Source organism: Myxine glutinosa, chromosome 7 (assembly GCF_964187855.1).
Source record: "Myxine glutinosa chromosome 7, kmMyxGlut1.1, whole genome shotgun sequence".
Classification (NCBI taxonomy): domain Eukaryota; kingdom Metazoa; phylum Chordata; class Myxini; order Myxiniformes; family Myxinidae; genus Myxine; species Myxine glutinosa.
This window is the reverse complement of record NC_136267.1, coordinates 179748530-179772046: the sequence shown is the minus strand read 5'-3', so window position 1 is coordinate 179772046 and position 23517 is coordinate 179748530. Positions and strand designations below refer to the sequence as shown.

Sequence of the window (23517 nt, the reverse complement as noted above, 5' to 3'; positions counted from 1 at the left end):
ACACATAAAACATGCAATGAAGGGAGCGGGAGACAAGAGGGGGAGAGAGGGAAGCACACAAGCACAACAACAGAAGAGAACAGGGACGTCGGTAGATCTGTGGAAGGGGCGGGGGGTTGAGGGTCTGGGGGAGGAGGGAGGGGTACACAGTATAAAGCAAATTAACACTTTTAGGAGTTTCAGGAAAGAAGTTGGGGATTTAAAGAGGCGGATTTAGGGTGTTTTAACGGGGGTAGAAAAGACAAGGTTTTGGATGGGGGAAGATAAGAGATGGTGGTGAACAGCTGTTTTAAAGACCTGAATGGAGGAGAGGGATTGAAGAGAGTGTGGGAGTTTGTTCTAGAGGCGGTAAAAAAGAGGAATGAAGGAGTGAAGGTGAGCAGAGAGTCTTGATTTTGGCAGTTTCACCAGAAGAGGGTTGCTGGCAGATCTTGTGTGTCCTGCAGGAATATTTGGGGGACAGAACACAGACAGAACAGAGGGAGCAAGGCCGGAGAGGAGTCGGTAGAAGACAGAAAGACCACCTACCTGCCTGCGGTGAGTGAGTGAAAGGCCCTCGGAGTTAGCTTCATCACGGGAGATTCCAATGATTCTGAACGCTTTGGTTTCAACAGCGTGAAGACAAGCTAGGTGTGAGGCATGAGCACCAGCCCAGAGGGGAGAGCAGTATTCCATTGAGCTGTGGATGAAAGCCTTGTATGTGGTGAGGAGCTCAGGTGTGCCAAGGAAGGATTTCACACGACGGAGGATGCCCAGTCGGCGACTGGCTTTGGAGGCCAGCTTAGAAATGTGGTTTTCCCAAGAAAGATAGTGGCAGATAGTGAGATCCAAAAGCTTGAGCGACAGAACTTCTTCAAGCGGATTGTTCAGAAAGTAGATGGGAGGGTTGTCCAGACGGTCTTTTTGGAGAGACAAAGTGAGACTGTGAGATTTGTCAGGATTGAAAGACATGTTCCACTTGTTTGACCAGTTTGTGATTTTGTTCAGGTCTGCAGAGAGTGAAGAGGATGCTGCCTGCCGATCTGAGGGTTGGGATATGGAGTGGCAGAGAGTGGAGTCATCAGCAAAGAGATAGAGAGGATTTTCCAGAGAGTCAGAGAGATCATTGATGAATACCAAAAAAAGCACATGGCCCAGAACACTGCCTTGAGGAACTCCAGCCTGAACAGGAAGGGGAGGGGAATGAGAGAAATCCATTCAAGGCCATACGTTGACTTTGACCAGAAAGCAAGTCTGCAAGCCATGCGTGGGGGTTTCCATGGATACCATAGGAGGAGAGTTTGGTGAGCAGGGCGGGGTGCCAGACTATATCGAAGGCACGTGATATGTCAAGTAAGACAGCTCTGATTTCCTGTTTGGTATTGAGGACCTCCATCCATTGTTGAGACAGCAGAAGCAGCATGTGCAGAGTAGAATGACCTGGTCTGAATCCAAATTGATGATCCGAGATCAAGCCATTGGAGAAGAGGAAGGATTTGATGTCAGAAGCGATGATGGATTCCATGACCTTGCTGATTATTGGGAGCAGGCTGATTGGTCTGTAGTTGCAAGGATCTGTTTTTGCACCTTTCTTGTGTAGAGCGGCAATGTTGGCTGATTTTCAAGCAGATGGCAGATGACCTTGACCAAAAGAGAGGGTGAAGAGAACAGAGAGAGGGTGTGATAGAGCGGCAGAGCAGGATTTTAGGACCCGTGGGCTGTTGCCGTCTGGTCCAGTTGCAGATTCAGAATCGAGGTTTGACAGAAACTTCTCCACCTTCTCAGGAGAGAAAGACACAGAGACCAGGAGCAGCTGGGTTCGACTGGGAAAGGTGGTAACAGAGAGAGATGGGTTTGGGACACAAGATTTTGAGGCAAACACAGAGGTGAGGCATTCGGCTTTGTCACGTGCGGTGTCAGCTGTGTAGCCATTTTGGTAATGGAGGGGATGGAGGGGGATCAAACACCAGAACAGATTTGACAAGATGCCACGAGGATTTGGAGGAGGGAGACAGGTTTGAGAGTTCAGTCTTGAGAGTTGAGAGATATTGTTTTCTGGCTCTCCTGAGGGTAGACACACACTTGTTCCGAGCTTTGTGAAAGGAACTGAGATTGCCTTCCGTTGGATTTGCCTTCAAAGAGGCAAAGGCAAGTTGTTTCACGGCAACAGCCTCACCACAAGATTCAGTGTACCATGGATGGGAGGAATGGTATGACAACTGAAGATGAGATGGGATAAATCTGTGCTTGTGAGAGAGCAATTTGCTTTGGAAGAATTCACAGGAAGAGTTGATGTCAGAGGCAGTAGAGATGGGAGACCAGTCCAGATGATTGATGGCTGCTTGAAGACTGTGCCAGTCAGCCTGAGTGAAATGCCAGACTCGTCGACGCTGATGAGGCTCTCTGAGAATGGCCAGAGAGATGTCCACTTTAACAAGCACATGATCATAAGAACAGAATGGAGCAGAAGAAGAGTAGCATAAATTTAAGGGAAGTTTGTCATAACCAAGTCTAGAAGAGAAGATGCTCCGTTGACTGAGATCCGGGTCGGGAAATTGACAGATTGTGTCAGTCCCAATGAGTTGCAGAAGTCCTTTGCTGAGATGCCATGGCTGGTGAGAGAGGAACCCACACCCAGCCAGCTGGCATGATGACAGTTGAAGTCGCTACATATGAGGAAGAGAGAGTTGGGATGAGTGGATAGAAGTTTGTCGACCCGGTTGGTCGATGAGTGGATAGAAGTTGATTGTTGTGGTGTATTGTCAAATGGGTGTGCCTTTAAGTGTCTGGCCTATTCCCCAATGCTTCAGCTAATGGACGTGCCAATTATGTGTCTTATCTGACGCCGTGTGCCTTGGTCCACTTTCTTTATCCTCAGTGTTCTCCTTTCACACTCCTCAACTTATTTCCCCCTTCTCGCTTCAAAAAGTAAAAATTTCACTCCCAGAAAATGTGAACTCATTCTACCTGTTATTTCTTTCCTTCGTTCATGCTCTTTCTCTTCCTTTCTCAATCCATCCCAATTTAAGTGACATTCCTCCTCATTTTATTTATTTGCTTCTTACTTTAAAAGCTTTTCACATTTTTGAAAGCTTCAATAGCTGTTTCTCTCTGCCAGGAACACCCAATGTGTTCTTCCTCTGCATCATAATCTATTCATCTTCACAAGCTTTTCTTCTCAAACCTGTATAACTCACAGCTCACAGGCACTCGGTCCATCGACACCTTGCGAGGTTCCCTCCCAGCTTCCCCTAAACCCCACTCTTTTTCAGCTGCCACTTGCCTTCACCCCCTCTCCAAGTTCCCCCACCCCCTGTCCACATGCCCACTGCACCCTACCAACAGTGCCTCTTCTCCTGTCCCTAAATGTGTGGACCTCCAACAGCTGAGGTCTCTGATTTAACCTCAAAGATCTCTCAATCTCGGTCACTGATAAGCAAATGATGTCCAGTGCATAAACAGAATCCTTCCTCCCACAGGATGTCTGACTCCTTAATGTCTCTCCCTGGTTATTGTCTTTTCCGGTTCAATAGGCCTGAACCCCATCCCGGCAGTGGAATTATACTTTAAATCAAGAAGTCAATTTCTCACTATCCATGTACTGGTCTTATACCTCCAATACCCCAGGAGTACTTTTGACTACAAATTCCCCTCCAATCACACCTCTTGTTTGTCTGTGTTGCACCATCCTCCTCATAGTGATGATTTTATTCACATTTCTCTATCAGCCAACATGGACAAACTTTTAACCACCCATCCCAACTTTCTCTTCCCTATATGTGGTTATTTCAAATGTCACCATTTCAATTGGCTGGGTGTCGGTCCCACTATCACCAGCGATGGCACTGCAAGCAGAAAACCTCTGTGACTCAATGTGCTTGACTAAATCCATGAACTTTCCATCCTGGATATGTGACAATGGCAAATCCTCCCTTCTAGATTTGGCAATGACCAACAGCAGCTTTCCTGCGAATGTCTCGTGTTCTTCCTTTACTCATTTTGGTCTGTCTGATCATGTGCTTGTAGGATTCAACACCTCACTGACGCATCTGGCAGTTCACTCAGGTTGACTGGCAGGGACTGTAAGCCGCATCTCACTTCGGAACTGGTCTCGTATGTCTGCCACACCTGATAATAACACAGCCTGGGAATTCTTCCATAGAAACCTGCTCTCCCTTGTACACATATTCATCCCATGTCATTATTCATCATACCCTTCCTCTCACCCCCTTGGTACAATGAATGGTGTGGTAAAGAAGTTGCATTGAATCTACTTGCATTCTTCTTGGAAGGCAAATTAATTCTTGGGCAGAGCAAATTTCCAAAATGTTCACCAAAGCCAGCCAGCCACCTACTGGGCATCCTCCATCGTGCAAGGTCTTTCCTTGGCCAATCAGAACTTTTGACAACCTACAAAGCCTTCATTCACTGCACGATGGACTACTGCTCTTCCCTATGGTCTGATGCGCCTGACTCAAACCCTGCTCTTCTCAATGCAGTGAAATTAAGGCCTTCAAAATCATTGGGATCTCCTGCGATGAAGCCGAGTCTCTGGGCCTATCACTTTCACATCTCTGTCTTCTGCCACCTCCTTTCTGGTCTGACATGCTCTGCCCTTTTCATGTTCTGTCCCCGCTCCACCCCTTCTACACCTACCCCCGCACCCACAACCCCAAGGTTGCTGCACGGCACACACAGTCTGCTCTTAACCCCGTTCTGGTGAAACTCCAAAAATCCAGTCTCACTGCTCATCTCCACTCATTCCTTCCTTTGCTTTTTTGCACCCGTGGAACCATCCTCCCCAATCTCTTCAATATCACTCTTCACTCCGAGAAGTCGTCAGCCTTACACCACAATCTCGGTTCATCCCCCATGCATAATCATGGTCTTTTCTACCCCCATATACCCTCCCGAAACTCACCTCATTCCGGGTTTCCAATTTTTCCGTCCACTTCTCTTGTTGAGAGTTTGTGACTCTATCCTTCTTGTTCACCCCATGTCCTCCCTTTGCCCTCATTCTTCCCAAAATTGCTTATTTATCTACGTCTCCTCTATCTTGTTCCTCAATCCTTCTGTTGGTGTTTTCCCAACCCACCTCTCTTTCTACTGTATCTTTTGTTAGTTTCCCTCCTGATCTGTTCTGCATTCTAGCTCCTCCACAAGCCTCGACACTGTGTAGAAAAACTAGAGCTTCCAGGGAAGCAGAACTCAACTGAACTGACTGGACAACTTTGAAGTAGGTCAGGTCTCACATGCCAAGTTTGATGAAAATTCGTCAATATATGTGGACGCTAGATTGTTAACGTCGTTTCAGAGCTGAAAAAATATGCCGGCCTATGGCGGCCATTTTGTGACTGATCGGGTTGACATGCGATAGCAGCCTACCTTGTGTGGTAAGAGTCTCACACACCAAGTTTGATCAAAATCCATAGATATTTGTGGACGTTAAAGTCTTAACGTCGTTTCGGAGCTGAAAACAATATGGCGGCCTATGGCAGCCATTTTGTGACGGATCGGGTTGGAATGCAATAGCATCCTTGATAGCAGCCTACCTTGTGTGGTAAGGGTTAAACATTCTAAGTTTGATCAAAATGTGTTAATATTTGTGGACGCTAGAATGTTAACGTCGTTTTCATGACAAAAAACAAAATGGTCGCCTACGTCCGCCATTTAACGGATCGGGCTGAAATGTAATACCAACCTGGTCCTTGGGGTAAGGATGCTGCATGTCAAGTTTGATCAGAATCGGTTGATATTTGTGGACGCTGGAGTGTTAACGTCGAAAAGTTAACAGACGACGACGACGACAGACGACGGACGCCGGAGGGTTCAGTATGTGATGAACTCAACTGGACGGTAGTCTAGTTGAGTTAAAAAGGATGTTTGCCACCCTAGCACTTCCCTTTGCTTATTTTTGTATTCTACATCTCTTTCCTCCTTTACCCATCCCATTTAATTATACTCCTTTATCTTCCAAGCTTCCCTTTCATTTTCTTGCTCCTGCTTATCTTATCACCTCTTACATTTTACATTTCACTCTTATCAAATTATTTAATTTTAATTTTTTGCATTTATTTTCTCATTGCCCTCCCACCAGCTCTCCTCTGTTTCGATATGTTGCTCTGCTTCATCGTGAAAGGACCTTGCATTAATATCATTCGTTAAAAATTCAATGTAAACAAATGTAGGAAATGGCGTTGTTACTTTTCTTGGCTGACATTTTTTTGCACATTTGTCTTCATGCTAATTATCCCTGAAAATTAAAGTATGAATACGAAATTGTTATTGGAGGATACATTGGGCTGTTATGTGGTCCTTTAAAACGTATGTTGGTGACTCCACTTTGTAATGGAGAGTCTTTCGAATTTCTTTACTTTCTTACAGTTGTGAGGTACCTTAGTAACAAAAATGCCAAGGATTGTTACACGGTGGACAAAAGCACCATTTTTTCACCAAAGCTTTGCCCATGTGTTACAATGAAAAAGAGGGTAAGCTACAAAAAATAGGATGTCAGAAAGTGTACTTTATGACATCATAATGACATCACAATCTACTACTGAGCTCGTAGAGCAAGTAAATGTAGAAAATAAGGTTGTGAAGCATTGTGATGAAATTTCCAAGTCATTAATTTGACATTTTGAGGGTCAGGGAATTGAAGAGTGATGTAATCAATGACATTTAAGCAACCATAAGCTGTTTTGCTGTAGCAGTGACGTCACTATATTCTAATTTTGTTGAAAAAAAAACAAAGAATCTTCCATTATTGACATAAGTGCTGCAATTAAAGTATTTGTCGACATGACTTCTTGTTCTTTTCCATATAACTAGATTGTGATCTTTAAACTCTTGCAAACTCTTGCAATTAGCATGAAGACAAATGTGCAAAAAAATGTCAGCCAAGAAAAGTAACAATGCCATTTCCTACATTTGTTTACATTGAATTTTTAACGAATGATATTAATGCAAGGTCCTTTCACGATGAAGCAGAGCAACATATCGAAACAGAGGAGAGCTGGTGGGAGGGCAATGAGAAAATAAATGCAAAAAATTAAAATCCCTGGTGTTGGGCTAGCGGCTAGGGTGCCGGCTTAGGATCCAAGGATCCTGGGTTCGAATCCCGGTCGATCGCTGAATTAACGCCAGGGGGGTTGACTCAGCCTGTCATCCTTCCGAGGTCGGCTAATTGAGTACCAGTTCACTGGTAATTCCCTGTTTGTCGTTAAAGGTGGCAAAAAGGGTTGGCGTCAGGAAGGGCATCCGGCCGTAAAACATTGCTTCAAATAGGGGACCGAAAAACAACAACAACCACGGTTCCCGAAAAAGGCCAACCCCCGCTTTGCGGGGAAAAATGGCCTCTAAAGGTTTTTTTTTTTTTTTTTAACTCTTGCAACCGATCAAATTTAGGCCTACATGTCTTTCTTTGTTGAGTTCATGTTTACTCTAAGGGGGGGGGGCAAGGAGGGGGAGGGAAGGGGGGGCTGTCACTGTGTTTTTGTGATGTAATAATGACATAAGACATCGTTATTTTTTTACATCTCGATGCAATCATTGATCACAACAGGGTAGAGGGGCACGACTATGATGTATATACATATTTAATTCAATATGTTTAATTTTTTGAACCATCTATCCTTTTATTCAACTAGCAGATGACATAATGATGACGTCATAAAACGTAATAGCTCAGTCTAAATAAAAAAAAGTGCGGCTGCGTTAAATTCTATGACCCAACAAGCATAGCCTTATGAACTAAAGACTCTCCATATGTCAGTGTTGATTAACCAATCCAATTTGTGTGTAATTGGTTCACGAGTTATCAAGTGACCACTATATTCGTCACGTGTGTGTGTGTGTGTGTGTGTGTGTGTGTGTGTGTGTGTGTGTGTGTGTGTGTGTGTGTGTGTGTGTGTGTGTGTGTGTGTGTGTGTGTGTGTGTGTCTGTCTGTCCGCAGCATAACTACCCGATGATATCATCCGATCTTGATGAAACGTGGGTGGGAGGTTGATATCATGATCTAGTTGTCCTGCCTAGAGTGGGCGTATTGCGCCCATTGTGGGCGGAGCCACGCCCGAAAAAGATGTCTTCTTAGGGGGTAATCGAGTTCAAGCTACATCTTCTCCGAGGGGTTTGGTGGAATCTGACAGGGGTTTCGATATTTGGTTAGGCCAATGTCATGTGTCTAGCCCCACGGAGCTCGATTTTTCATTTTTTTTTTCATTTTATTTATTTATTTATTTATTTATACTTTTTTTTTCCATTTCATTTTTGTCCGAATTTTCGGTATTGTGTAGCTAACTAACCGCATAACCGATTATACATTATTTTCTATCTCATTTCAAGGTCATTAACCTTCGTTTTGACATTTCCGGGCCTGGCCTGTCCGGGCCTATTTCGGTTATAGTCCGTCCTTTGTCATTGAATACCGCTCGGTCGTGAACCATCGTCGTCTCCTGACTTGTATGAACTTATTTTTAGTTGATGAGGTCATAATGACATCATAAATCTTTTAAAGATAGTCTAAGAACAATATTGGCAACTGCATTGAATTCCTTCGCCTCAGAAACATATATTTTAAGGTCAAAATATGCTCCACGGCTTACTCCTAACTAATGAAACGATTTTTTAGATATAAATCTATCTATAATTCCAGTAATCTCTGTGTGTCTGTGTGTGTGTCTGTGTGTTTGTCTGTGACCGCTGTTTCTCGACAACCACGGGTCCGATATACTTGCAACTTGCCAGGTATATTGCTGGGGACCCGAGGATGTGCCTTTTCAAGGTTTCATATTAATCGGACAAGTAGTTACCGAGCTATGGCGATTTCTTTACCAAACTCCGCAAGCCGTTCGCTTTGGACCAAACCATTTCATGTAAATAGAGGGGGGGGATTGTCACCGTACTCGCAAGCCGTTCGCTTTGGACCAAACCATTTCATGTAAATAGAGGGGGGGGATTGTCACCGTACTCGCAAGCCGTTCGCTTTGGACCAAACCATTTCGCACATGGACCAAACCATTTCATGTAAATAGAGGGGGGGGATATAATTTTAGATATATATATAGTACGGGCATGCCCTAGTGTGTAATAATTAGCTGATGACATCATAAAAAATAAAATAAAAATAAAAACACCTTTAGAGGCCATTTTTCCCCGCAAGCGGGGGTTGGCCTTTTTCGGGAACTGTGGTTGTTGTTGTTTTTCGGTCCCCTTTTTGAAGCAATGTTTTACGGCCGGATGCCCTTCCTGGCGCCAACCCTTTTTGCCGCCTTTAACGACAAGCAGGGAATTACCAGTGAACTGGTACTCAATTTGCCGACCTCGGAAGGATGACAGGCTGAGTCAACCCCCCTGGCGTTAATTCAGCGATTGACCAGGATTCGAACCCAGGATCCTAGGATCCTAAGCCGGCACCCTAGCCGCTAGCCCAACACCAGGGTTCATTGACATCATATGACATCATAATGAAGTCATATTTGCCCTTCCCATTATCCAATTTTTTGCAGCTTACTTTTTTTCTAAAATGTATACCATGGAGATGCTTTGGTGAAAAAATGGTACTTTTGTCCACCATGTGATGATATTTTCACTAAGGTACCTCACTACAGACAGTTGTAGATCGTCTCTTTGACATGTTATCAGCCCATATTGCAGATGACATTACAGCTGCTGCGGTTGCCTTTTGGAGCAGCTTCAATGTTGTTGTATTTTTTTTTTTTTTTTTTTTTTGTATACAGAGTCGAGGCTCGTGGAAGAGCTAACATTTATCAAACAAATAAATCAAACAAACAAGTAAACAAAGTATATAAAAATGGGAACGGTCGACAAGATGGGGAGAGAAGGGGAGGAAGCACACAAACACAACATTTGAGGGCAGGGACATCGGGAGATGTGTGGGAGGCAGAGGGCCTGGGGGGAGGCAGGTTAGGTATAAAACGCAAGGACACCAAGGACTTCCAGGAAAGAAGACAAAAGTCACCTCAAAAAAGTGGATTTGGGGTGAAATTAGCAGGGGTAGAAAAGATCAAGGTTTTGGATTGGGGAAGATAAGAGATGGTGGTGAACAGCCGTTTTAGAGACCTGGAGGGAGGAGTGGGATTGAAGAGAGTGAGGGAGTTTGTTCCAGAGGCAGGAGAAAAGAGGAATGAAGGAGTGAAGGTGAGCAGAGAGTCTTGATTTTGGCAGTTTAACCATAAGAGGATTGCAGGCAGATCTTGTGCCACCTGCAGGAATATTTGGGGGACAGAGCCCAGAGAGAGCTGGGGGAGCAAGGCCGGAGAGGAGTCGGTAGAAGACGGAAAGACCACCAACCTGCCTGCGGTGAGTAAGTCAAAGGCCCTCGGAGATAGCGTCATCACGGGAGATTCCAATGATTCTGAACGCTTTGGTTTCAACAGCGTGAAGACGAGCTAGGTGTGAGGCAGGAGCACCAGCCCAGAGGGGAGAGCAGTATTCCATTGAGCTGCGGATGAAAGCCTTGTATGTGGTGAGGAGCTCAGGTGTGCCAAGGAAGGACTTCGCACGACGGAGGATGCCCAGTCGGCGACTGGCTTTGGAGGCCAGCTTGGAAATGTGGTTTTCCCAGGAAAGATCATGGCAGATAGTGAGAGCCAAAAGCTTGAGTGACAGAACTTCTTGGAGAGGATTATTCAGAAAGTAGATGGGAGGGTTGTCCAGTTGGTCTTTTCGGAGAGACATCGTAAGAGTGTGAGATTTGTCAGGATTGAAAGACATGTTCCACTTGTTTGCCCAGTCTGTGATTTTGTCCAGGTCTGCAGAGAGTGAGGAGGCTGCAGACTGCCGATCTGAGGGATGAGGAATGGAGCGGCAGAGAGTGGAGTCATCAGCAAAGAGATAGAGAGCATTTTCAAGAGAGTCAGAGAGATCATTGATGAAGACCAGAAAAAGCACAGGGCCCAGAACACTGCCTTGGGGAACTCCAGCCTGAACAGGAAGAGGAGATGAGAGAAACCCATTCAGGGCCACACGTTGACTACGACGAGAGAGGAAGTCCGCCAGCCATGCGTGGAGATTTCCATGGATACCAAAGGAGGAGAGTTTGGTGAGCAGAGCGAGGTGCCAGACCGCATCGAAGGCAAATGATATGTCGAGGGAGACAGCTCTAATTTCCTGTTTGGCATTGAGGACCTCCATCCATTGTTGAGACAGCAGAAGCAGCATGTCCAGAGTAGAGTGACCTGGTCTGAAACCAAATTGATGATCAGAGATCAAGCCATTGGAGAAGAGGAAAGATTTCATATCCGAAGCAATGATGGATTCCATGACTTTGCTGATAATTTGGAGAAGGCTTATTGGTCTGTAGTTGCTAGGATCTGTTTTTGCACCTTTTTTGTGCAAAGCGGTGATGTTGGCTGATTTCCAAGCAGATGGCAGTTGACCTTGAGCAAAAGAGAGGGTGAAGAGAACAGAGAGAGGGAGTGAAAGAGCAGAAGAACAGGATTTTAGGACCCGTGGGCTGATGCCGTCAGGTCCAGGTCCAGTTGCAGAATCAGAGTCGAGGGTTGACAGAAACTTTTCCACCTTGTCTGGAGGAAAGGACACGGAGTCCAGGAGCAGCTGGGTACGGTGGTACAGAGAGGGATGGGTTTGGGACACAAGATTTAGAGGCAAACACAGAGTTGAGGCATTCAGCTTTTTCACGTGCGGAGTCAGCTGTGTAGCCGTTTGAGGTAAGGGAGGGGATGGAGGGGGAACAAACACCAGAAACAGATTTGACCAGATGCCACCAGGATTTGGAAGAGGGAGACAGATAAGAGAGTTCGGTCTTGAGAACGGAGAGATATTGTTTCCTGGCTCTCCTGAGGGTGGACACACACTTGTTTCGGGCTTTGTGAAAGGAAATGAGATTTCCTTCCGTTGGATTTGCTTTCCAGGAGACGAAGGCAAGTTGTTTCTGGGCAACAGCCTCACCACAAGATTCCGTGTACCATGGACGGGAGGAAGGGTATGACAACTGAAAACGAGATGGGATAAATCTGTGCATGAGAGAGAGCAATTTACTTTGGAAGAATTCCCAGGATGAGTTGATGTCAGAGGTGGTAGAGATGGGAGACCAGTCCAGATGATTGATGGCTGCTTGAAGACCATGCCAGTTTGCCTGAGTGAAATGCCAGACTCGTCGACGCTGAGGAGGCTCCCTGAGAATGGTCAGAGAGATGTCCACTTTAACAAGCACATGATCAGATGAGCCGATTGGAGCAGAAGAAGAGCAGCAGACATTTTCAGGGAAGTTAGTCATAACCAAGTCCAGAAGAGAAGATGCTCCGTTGACTGAGATCCGAGTCGGGAAATTGACAGATTGTGTCAGTCCCAGTGAGTCGCAGAAGTCCTTTGCTGAGGAGCCATGGCTGGTGAGAGAGGTACCCACACCCAGCCAACTGGCATGGTGACAATTGAAATCACCACATATGAGGAAGAGAGAGTTAGGATGAGTAGATAGAAGTTGGTCCATATTATCAGACAGCGAGATGTAGATGGAGTCATCACTGTTTGGTGGACGGTACAACACACATATGAACAAGAGGTGGGAGCGAAGGGGAAGCCGTAGCCAGAGGTATTCCTGGGGGTGAGGTGGAGAGAGTGCGGTGCCGGGCGAGTGAGGAAGAGAGTTTTTGATAAAGATAGCAACCCCACCTCCAGGACGAGGCTCAAGTCTATCATACTGGAGGAGGGAGTAACCCGGGAGAGATACTAAGGAATCAGAGACATCATGAAGGAGGAAAGTTTCTGTTAAGCAGATCACGTCTGGTTTGACAGAAGCAACCTGTATGGAGAGATCAGTTGAGTTTGAACGAATGCCCCGGATGTTTGAGGTCCATACCGTTAATGAAGAGGAAGGGGGAGCATCGGATACAGAACAGGGGGGAGGAGGGGTAGGGTAAGAGGTGGAAGAGGTAGGGAGAGCTGTTGAAGGTGTGTCAGAGATTTCAGAATAGCTCGGAGAAAGGGAAGGATGGGGCGGACAAAAGGTTTGATGGTGATTGGGTGAGGCACAATGAGGTGTTATTTGAGGAAGGGGAAGAGCTAGGCAGAAGGTTGGGGGAGATGGAGGTGAGAGTTGGAAGAGGGAAGAAGTGGGGAGGACGCTTTGAGGAGGGGAGTGAGAGGGGGGAAATTGAGAAGAAATGAGGGTGGGGAGATTTGAAGGGGAGGGGTGAGGGGGGAGTTTAGGAGGGAAAGGACAAGGGGAGGGATTTGAAATGGATGGGATATGGTGGAGATTTGGAGGGGAGGGGTGAGGGGGGAGTCAAGGAGGGGAGGGGCGAGGGGGAGTCTTGGAGGGGAGGGGTGTGGGAGGAGTTTAGGAGAGAAGGGGAAAGGGGGGAGATTTGAAAGGGATGGGTGATGGGGAGGATTAGGAGGGGAGTGGCAAGGGGGAAGATTTGGATGGGAGGGGTTATGGGGAAGATTTGGAGGGGAGGGGTGAGATTGGATTTTAGAAAGTGTACGATTAATAGGAAACTAAAGCGCGGCGTTACGCGCGCTGCTTGTGAGCAAGGAGGAAGCGGACAAGCGGTAACATATAAACGTCTTTATTGTAAGACTACACTGTAACACTGTGCTCCTCCGGGCTGGTCGCCCGGGGTATATCATGAGGCCACGCCTACCCCTCGGGCGTGGCCACCGCCCACTTGGTGCGTGGAATGATGTCACCACGCCAGTGGGCTTTTGTGTCCGCCACACGCGCCCCCCCAGAATTCCCGCGCACCTGGAGGGCCAGTTTGCGGGGCAGACGAATGACCCGGCCGAAGCGCCCCCTGGCGATCGGCGGCGTCCGGGGTGCAGGGATGCCAGGTGGGATGCCCCTGGCTGCTCCTGGGATGGGTGCAGGACCGGGGGGCGGCGTGGCGGCGGGGCTGGGCGGTGCCGGGGGTCCGCCCGCAGGAGGGCGGCCCCGACGTGGGGGTCGGGCCACTGGCGGTGGATGGTCCACATCGAGGTGGGCCGGCTTGAGGCGGTCTACCGAAACGCGGTCAGGAGTACCGCCGATGTCCAGGGTAAAGTGCTTCGCCCCGGTCTCCAGCACACGGAAAGGCCCGTCGTACGGGGGCCGCAGTGGTGTCCGATGGGCATCGTGGCGGACGAAGACGTACTCCGCCGTGCGAAGCTCCGGGGCGACGTGCGTCGGTGGGTGCCCGTGGCATGCCGTTGGCATCGGGGCGAACCTCTGGGCGGTCTCTTGCAGAGCGGAGCGCTGCTGTGCCGCGGACCATGGTGCCGTGGAGTCGGGGAGGAACTCGCCCGGCACCCGCAGCGGTTGCCCGAAGACCAACTCCGCCGCGGATGCGCGCAGGTCCTCCTTGGGCGCCGTCCGGAGGCCCAGCAGGACCCAGGGGAGCCTGTCGACCCAGCCGCCGTCGCGGAGGGTGGCCCGGAGCGCGGCCTTCAATGAGCGGTGAAATCGCTCACACAGGCCGTTAGCCTGGGGGTGGTAGGCCGTGGTTCGGTGCAGCCGGACCCCGAGCCCCTGCGCAACCGCCCCCCAGAGCTCCGAGGTGAACTGGGGGCCGCGGTCGGATGAGATGTCTGAGGGGGCGCCGAAGCGGGCGACCCAGGTGGCGATGAAAGCCTGCGCGACATCGGCCGCCGTTGTCGACGCCAAGGGCACGGCCTCCGGCCACCGGGTGGTGCGGTCCACCATGGTGAGGACGTGGGTGAAACCCCGCGAGGGGGGCAGAGGTCCCACCAGGTCCACGTGGACGTGGTCAAACCGGCGTTCCGGCACCGTGAACGGGGCCAACGGGGCCTGGGTGTGCCGGTGCACCTTGGCGCGCTGGCACGCGAGGCATGTCCTGGCCCAGCCGCGGACGGCCTTCCGGAGGCCATGCCAGACGAACTTGTCGGCGATCAGCCTTTGGGAGGCCCTCGCGCCCGGGTGGGACAGGCCGTGGATGGCGTCAAACACCTGGCGCTGCCAGCCCGCGGGCACAATGGGGCGAGGACGCCCGAGGGAGACGTCGCACAAGAGGGCCGCGCCCGCGCCGTCGAACGGCACCTCGGTGACGCGGAGGCCCGTGACGGCGGTCCGCAAGGCCTGGACGTCGGGGTCAGCGGCCTGGTCCGCTGCCATCCGGGCATAGTCGATGCCGAGGTGGACTGCGTGGGCGACGGCCCGGGAAAGGCAATCCGCCACCGGGTTGTCCTTCCCCGCGACGTGCTGGATGTCCGTCGTGTACTCGGACACGGCCGAGAGGTGACGCTGCTGCCGGGCCGACCACGGCTCGGTGACCTTGCCCATCGCGAAGATCAGCGGCTTGTGGTCGACGAAGGCAGTGAACGCCCGGCCCTCGAGCAGATGGCGGAAGTGCCTGACCGCCAAGTGAAGTCCGAGCAACTCGCGGTCGAAGGTACTGTAACGGCGTTCGGGCGGGCGAAGCTGCCGGCTAAAGAACGCCAGCGGTTGCCAAGCTCCACGCACCCATTGCTCGTGCACCGCGCCCACCGCGTAGTCCGAGGCATCGGTGGTGAGGGCGATCGGTGCATCGGGCGCCGGGTGCGCGAGCATGGTGGCGTTAGCCAAGGCGAGCTTCGCGCCCGTGAACGCCGTGTCCATCTGCTCGGTCCAGGTAACGTCGCCTTTGCCCGGCTTACCTCGGAGAGCTTCGTGCAGGGGGCGCAGGAGCTGGGCGATACGGGGCAGGAACCGATGGTAAAAGTTCACCATGCCCAGGAACTCCTGCAGCCCTCTGATCGTGCGGGGGCGCGGAAACCCCTTCACCGCCTCCACCTTGGCCGGCAGGGGGACGGCTCCGTGCCTGGTGACACGGTGCCCCAGAAAATCGATTGTGGCGGCGCCGAACCGGCACTTTGCGGGGTTCACAATCAGGCCATGCTGGCCCAGGCGTTCGAAGAGCGTGCGGAGGTGGCGTAGGTGCTCTTCGCGGGACGCGCTGGCGACGAGGATATCGTCCAGGTAGACGTAGACAAAATCCAAGTCGCGCAGGACGCTGTCCATCAGTCGCTGGAACGCCTGAGCCGCATTCTTCAGACCGAAGGGCATGCGCAGGAACTCGAAGAGTCCGAATGGCGTGATGACCGCCGTCTTCGGGACGTCCTCCGGCCTGACGGGGACCTGATGGTAGCCGCGTATGAGGTCCACCTTCGAGAAGAAGGACCTGCCCGCCAAACGGGCGGAAAAGTCCTGAATGTGGGGGACGGGGTAGCGGTCGGGAGTCGTGGCGTCATTGAGACGGCGATAGTCCCCGCACGGTCGCCATCCCCCGCCGGGCTTCGGCACGATGTGCAGCGGCGACGCCCAAGCGCTCTCTGAGCGCCGAACGATGCCGAGTCGCTCCAGGGTAGCGAACTCCGCTTTTGCCACCGCCAGCTTCGTCGGCTCGAGGCGGCGTGCCCGGGCGTAGACCGGTGGGGATGTGATGGGCCACCCCGTGCTTGACGGCCCCCGCCGAGAAGGTGGGCCGCGTGAGGGCCGGGAAGCCGGCGAGGAGGCGGGTGAATGCGTCCGCTGCCGGAAGCGTACAGACCAACGTGGCCGGAACCGAATCGTTCGGCAAGCCGCTTGGCAAGCCGCTCGTTGAGCTGGGCAACGCACATGCGAGCGAGCTGAACGTCTCGGCCTGGACAAGCCGTCTGCGCTTGAGGTCGACCAGGAGCCCATTAGCGCACAGGAAGTCCGCGCCAAGCAGTGCCATGGGCACGTCGGCGGTGACGAACGTCCATCGGAAAACCTGCCCTCCAAACCGCAGAGAGAGGCAGCGTTTTCCGTACGTACGGATGGGCGTCCCGTTCGCGGCAAGCAGCGCGGGGCCCCCACCCGCGGCGTGCTTGTCTGACGTGCCGGCGGGAATGACACTCACCTGTGCTCCCGTGTCGCACAGGTAACGGCGCCCGGAGAAGGTGTCCGTTATGAACAGCAGGCTGCTCGAACGGCCGGCGCTCATCGCCACAATTGAGCGCCGGCCCGGGCGTTTCCCGACCCGTTGAAGGAGCACGGCGGATGACACCGCCGAGCTTCGTGGCCGAACTTGGCGTGGAACCAGCACCAGGTGGTGGAGCTGGAGGAGCGCGGCTGGCTCCGCCAGGCCGGTGGAGTCGACGGGTTTCCCCGCGGTGGCGGTTTTCGCCGCGGCGGTGGGCGGGGCGTGGCGGCGTTCACGAGGTGCGTATCAGCATGCTGCTGAAACTCAGCGTGCTGTAGAAGATGATGCTGTGGAACAGCAGCGTCGAAGGCCGTGACGGCCACGCCAACGCTCGCCCGCGTGTCCGAAGCGGCGAAGTACTTGTCCGCCTCGGCCGCCAATGCTCGGGGTTCCGTTAGCCCGGTCCCGGCCAACGCGAGGCGAACCTGCGCTGGAAGTTGGCGACGGAAAAGCGCCCGGAATAGCGAACCGGGGGCTTCGTCGCCTAACAGTGACAGCATATGGTCCATTCGGACCGACGGGCGCGTCTCACCGAGCTCGGGGAGATCCAGGAGGCGGTCGGCCCGTGCGTCGTCCGTGAGGCTGAACGTGGCTAGGAGTAGCCGCTTGAGTGCCTCGTACTTGTGGCCGTCCGGTGGGTGGCGAAGGACGGACACAACTCGAGCGGCCGTGCCGGGCCCGAGGGAGGCGACGATGTGGCAGTAGCGCGTGTCATCGCCGGTGAGGTGCCGAAGCTGAAATTGGGCTTCGGCCTGGACGAACCAGACTTCGGCCTGAGCCTCCCAAAATTCCGGAAGTTTGACGAAGGCGGCCATGGCGATGGCGTCGCGTGTGGAAGGATCGCTCCGGCAGATCCAACGTCGAGGGTCACCAGTAAAGCGCGGCGTTACGCGCGCTGCTTGTGAGCAAGGAGGAAGCGGACAAGCGGTAACATATAAACGTCTTTATTGTAAGACTACACTGTAACACTGTGCTCCTCCGGGCTGGTCGCCCGGGGTATATCATGAGGCCACGCCTACCCCTCGGGCGTGGCCACCGCCCACTTGGTGCGTGGAATGATGTCACCACGCCAGTGGGCTTTTGTGTCCGCCACAAAACGAACATTTATTGCAAAATGAGTTTCTTGTGACCTTCGAGTCAAAAATACGTTTAAGGACGCTGGAGGGAGGATGGACTGCAGGAGAGTTTAGGGAATGTTGAAAAAAGGCACTCCAAGAGATGGAATTTTTTTGGGGGATGGATAGATTTGGTGAGCAAGTCGAAAGCAACCTTTTAAAGAAGAAGAAGAAAAAGGTGTTATAATATATGACGGAATACAGAACTTGAGGGGAAAGTGTAAACATTATAAGGTTAATAACAGTGAACAGTAATAACTGTTATTACAGTAATAACAGTGAACGTCATTCGAAGAACGAACGAACAAATAAGAACGAATAAACGAATGAGAACAAAGAATAAGAATAGAGAAGGAAATGTATTTTTTGTTTTTTTTTAAGTTGATTTTAAACAAGGAAGTAGGCTATGGGGTGAAAAGACTGGGAAAAGCAGAGAACGAAAGTTATTGGAGCACAAAAGACGGACCGCTGAGAGGAAAACGAAGCCTCAAGGTTGTACACTGTACAAGGCCTCAAAAGACACGGCACGATTTAACACGATTTTCTATACAGGTACGAAAGATTTGCACCGAAAATCTTCCTCGGGACACACGATACATACAACACCATAAAATAAATACAGTTATAATGAAAATACAAATGGGAACAATTACTTAACTTCGATTTCGATGGAGAGTGTGGACAGCTGCGAATAAACGAAAACCTCGCCGGCAAGACAGGAAGTGGGTGGGACAGCAGATATTACAGCACAGCAGATATTATCGAAGAAGCTTCATGATTTGGCAGAAAAAGGGTACTCAGATCATTGAGACTTGTGGAGTTATAAAAACTTACTAAGACTGTGTAAAATACATAATCCATAAATTAATGGCAACCACCATACAGGTCCTTTAGAATAGTTATTTCACAGCAGAACATTATCTTAGTCCCTTCCCCTTATATGGGTTAGTATGTCATGCATTGGGGAGGGAAAAACAGGCCCTCCACTCATAAGGAGATAATTTGCCAGGCAATGCACACAGGCTCAAAGGCACACCACACCATCCAAGCGTTGTCGTAAAGGTCCCTTCGAGGGGGCTTGTGGGGGCCAATGAGACCCTGAGAAACCCTCTTTTACAGCCCCCACCCTCAGCAGGGGCCTGAGAGAAAGGCCTTGGACTTTGTTCTCTCTGCACGTGCCTGCATGACGCTCTCTGCTGCTGGACTGGACATGCTCTTTTCTGCACAAGATCACGACGTGCTCACTCTCCACGTGTCCCTGGCTTACTCTGCTTGAGATCACGACGTGCTCACTCTCCACGTGTCCCTGGCTTACTCTGCACGAGATCATGACGTGCTCACTCTCCATGTGTCCCTGGCTTACTCTGCACGAGATCACAACGTGCTCACTCTCCACGTGCACGAGATAACGATGTGCTCACTCTCCACGTGTCCCTGGCTTACTCTGCTTGAGATCACGACGTGCTCACTCTCCACGTGTCCCTGGCTTACTCTGCACGAGATCATGACGTGCTCACTCTCCATGTGTCCCTGGCTTACTCTGCACGAGATCACAACGTGCTCACTCTCCACGTGCACGAGATAACGATGTGCTCACTCTCCACGTGTCCCTGGCTCTTACCTGCACGGTTCCCGACGCACTCACTCTGCCGAGTTCCTAGCACTTTTTGCCTGCCCAAGTTCATGCTGGGGAGCGCCTTTACCTGCTCGTGGTGCTCAGTGGCGACATGAAGACAAAGGTCATCGCGTGGAGGAGCATCGGGTAACATTGTAACCATTTGGTAACAGGATCCTGACATTTGTTTTCCCGTCCCTCTCCCCCGTGAATGTGTGTTGGGCACCCTTGTTTGTCGTGTTTTATTTGTTGTAATCGTCATAAGGCATAGATTAAGCTAAGTTTCTTTCTCTTGCCCGTTTTCCTTTCCAATTGATAAGTTGCACTGTACATATTTGTAAATAAATAAATCGAATCGTTAATGTTTCTTTTCCAACTTTCTGTGAATGTCCTTTTTTTTTATTGGTCCGCCATTGCTCGCATCTAGAGTAGCGAATAGCGATCAGCCGTAATACAATTAGCATCAGCCCGGCGGATACCAACGGTTGCTCGGCCGTTCAAATTTCCATCCATGAACATAAGTGGTACACCGCCGGAGGGTACGTTCCCCGATTGGAACCGTCACATGGTACAGGTAAACGGTGTCAGATGGTTGGACCCTGTTATCCAGAAGACAGACAGAAATCGAATGTCTGTCTCTAGTTGCTGGTTCGCAACCTGCCGAAGTACGAAGTTATTCGTGCGTGGCAGCCTCACGTCCGGTAAGTTCAGGAAGGTCGTGCAGAGAGGAAGAGGTAGTGCAGAGAATATCCTGCGGAGGAATGAGTGGTACTGTTGTTGTATATGCACACTACCTTTGGGAGGTACTCAGGCCACGTTTGTTTCTTCTTGGGAGGCAAGGTACGCAGTCATCATGAAGGGTGTGGTTAAACCACTCGCACTCCCCATTAACCTCAGTGATGGGGGGGAGCGGCGGGGTTGTGCAGCTCTTGGTAATACCATACACCTTGCAAAGCTCTTGAGTGATCTTGCTCGCAAAATTGTGCCATTGATCACTGTGTATCCTATGTGGGACACCAAAATGAACGAACCAAATCCTAGAACACGGGTTATAGTTTAAGCCTATTGGAAGAATTGCTTGTGTAAACTTAGTGAAAATCTCCGCAAGTACAAGAACATGTTCACTTCCATTGCTGCTGTGGTTTAGGACTGTGCAGTCCATAGCAAGCATCTCTAATGGCCTAGCTGCACACACAGATGCACGGACGGATGGACGGACGGACGGACAGACAAGACCCAATCCATAAGCCTCCGTTACAGACCAAGTCCAACGCGGCCTAATATTAACTTTCTGTAGATCGTTTTGGGAGTCCTAGCAGGTGTCGTAAGGTAGGTCGGTAGGTTCAGAAATTCCTCGATACAATTATAATTTTGAAATGCGATCGGCACAGCCCTTGCTCCCGAATCCGGAGGTGAACAGATGACGATGGTTCGCTGGTTTGATAATCTCAATACAATTGTGATTTACCATTGTATTTTGATGTATTAATACTATGGTATTAATTTGTGATTAAAATGATGAATGATGATCGGTAATGTTTGGAATGAAACTATAGAGATATTGAGTTTAAAGCAGAATGAGGAAATGACGTAAGGGTTTCTATCCGTGACATTCGCGGATTCTCCATTTGCAGTTTCGCCATTGACTGGATATAGAACCATTCAGACCGGGTACGTTTTTCGTCCAAGTCATTCACTAACCTGCTGTCAATACCTGACGTTCGACTGAAGGTGGCACAGGAATGTGGAATTTATTGGAAAATAAATTAATACATTATTTGCTAACTTGTATCCCACCCAGGTCTCCAACTAAAGTATCAAACAAGCCCGGCTACACCAGTGTTCGACCATCGGTCTGGTTTTCACATCGAATAAAATCTTATCAACTACAATCAAAGTCTACAAAAGTCTTTATTAACCAAGGAGTCGTACCATTGGTTCCTGATAAGCTGGGCCTGAGAGTAGGTGTGGAGGAAGTTTCGTCTTTCGAGCTCTGAGCTTTCTGTGGTTCTTGGCAAGGATCCTCAACATCCATTTGTGTCACTATTTTGTTAAGGGATAAGAAGATGATTGATGAAAGCAACATTTGGTGAGATTTTGGTCCAGCTGTCCTGTCCGTTCATTTCATTTTATTTTGCAAAGAACAAGCCTCCACCGATTAAAAAAAATTAAATAAATCTAAATTATTATTCGTTACGTACAACGATTTGCAGTGACTACAGAATATAAGTGCAGTGCCGTGTTCGGCCAAGCGAGGCCGCTGTGGGTGGGGCCGAGCGAGGCCGCTGTGGGCGGGGCCGAGCGAGGCCGCTGTGGGCGGGGCCGTGGAGGCCGCTGTGGGCGGGGCCGAGCGAGGCCGCTGTGGGCGGGGCCGTGGAGGCCGCTGTGGGCGGGACAGAGCGAGGCTGCTGTGGGCGGGGCCGTGGAGGCCGCTGTGGGCGGGACCGAGCGAGGCCGCTGTGGGCGGGACCGAGCGAGGCCGCTGTGGGCGGGGCCGTGGAGGCCGCTGTGGGCGGGGCCGTGGAGGCCGCTGTGGGCGGGGCCGAGCGAGGCCTGCGTTGCCGTTGCCTGGAATAAAGGTGGTGCTTGATGCTCTCTGCGTGTCCGCATCTTTATAACAAAGACATGACAATAAGTTAAATAAAAATACTCATCACAAAGCTCATCAAATACAATGTATAAACTAGAACGGCACTCGCTCGAGAGCATACCTACAGTTTATCTTTTGTTATCCCCTGATAGGTCGGATCTGCATTCAGACCTGAACCAAAATCGAGGCCCCTTGCTCTTGTCACCGACCCAACTCGTCCACAAAGTTTTGTCCCAGCTTGTCCACAACTTTTTCAAATATCATGTTATTTATCGTTTTTGGTCCTACCACTTAATGGTGAAGAATCACTTAGAAAATTTTAAAAAATTCTCTGATCTGGATCCGAATTCGGATCTTCACCAAAATCGAATCGATTCGTCCTTGTCACACACCCAATCTGTCGACAAAGTTTTGTCCGAATCTGTCCACAAAATCGAGATATCGTGCTATATATTGGTTTTAGCTGCATCACTCAATGGTGAAGAATCACTTTTTAAATACTATCTGATCCGGATCCAGATTCGAATCTTCACCAAAATCGAATCAGTTCTTCTTTGTCACTTACTCAACCTATCCACCAACTTTCGTCCGAATTCGTCCACAACTTTTTGATATATCCTGTTCAATGTCAGACGGACAAACAGACGGGGGTGAAAACATAACCATCCACCTTCAGTGGCGGAGGTAAAAAATAGAAGAGCATCAATGAAAGAGGTTTGCAACTGTATTGTTAACATAAGACGTATGCAATGTGAGTGCACACGTGATCTCGATTGGCTGCTTTCTTCCTCGACTGGCATTGAGAAATGCGATTCGTGAACCTCCAAAACCGGTGGATATTTTGGTAGCATTGCATTGCATTATGGGTTCACGCGTTGGATTGTCACGCGATTATGTTTTCGGGTTGTCCGTCCGTCCGTCCGTCCAGGTGAAACCTAGTTTTTCTCAGCAACCATAATTATGTCCGATTGAGACGAAACTTTCAGGGTAGGAGTGACACCCATACAGAATGTTTTTATGATAATTGTGACTTCATAGGTCACGTGGTATGGCAGCCATCTTGGATTAAACGCATATAATTTAAAAATTCATTCTCGGAAACCGCTGAATGGAAAAATTTGAAACTTGGCACATTGTCAAGTACTCCCAATGGGGAACAAAACCATGATAATGATGACATCATAGGTGAAGTGGTATACCAGCCAAAAATGTTTTAATCAAATTCCTTATCCTAAAAATCTGAAATTGCATGCACATGATCTATGACCCATTTGTATTGAAATATTAAATTTATGACATCATAGGTCACATGGTTTGGC

At 50.0% G+C, this 23517-nt stretch overlaps 1 protein-coding gene across 3 annotated transcripts in view; it reads left to right on the top strand.

Moving 5' to 3' along the window:
- The window catches only part of LOC137431870 (polypeptide N-acetylgalactosaminyltransferase 1), a 594418-nt gene that overhangs the window by 411615 nt on the left and 159286 nt on the right, over positions 1–23517 (top strand). The gene's annotated exons all lie outside the window — the stretch shown is intronic.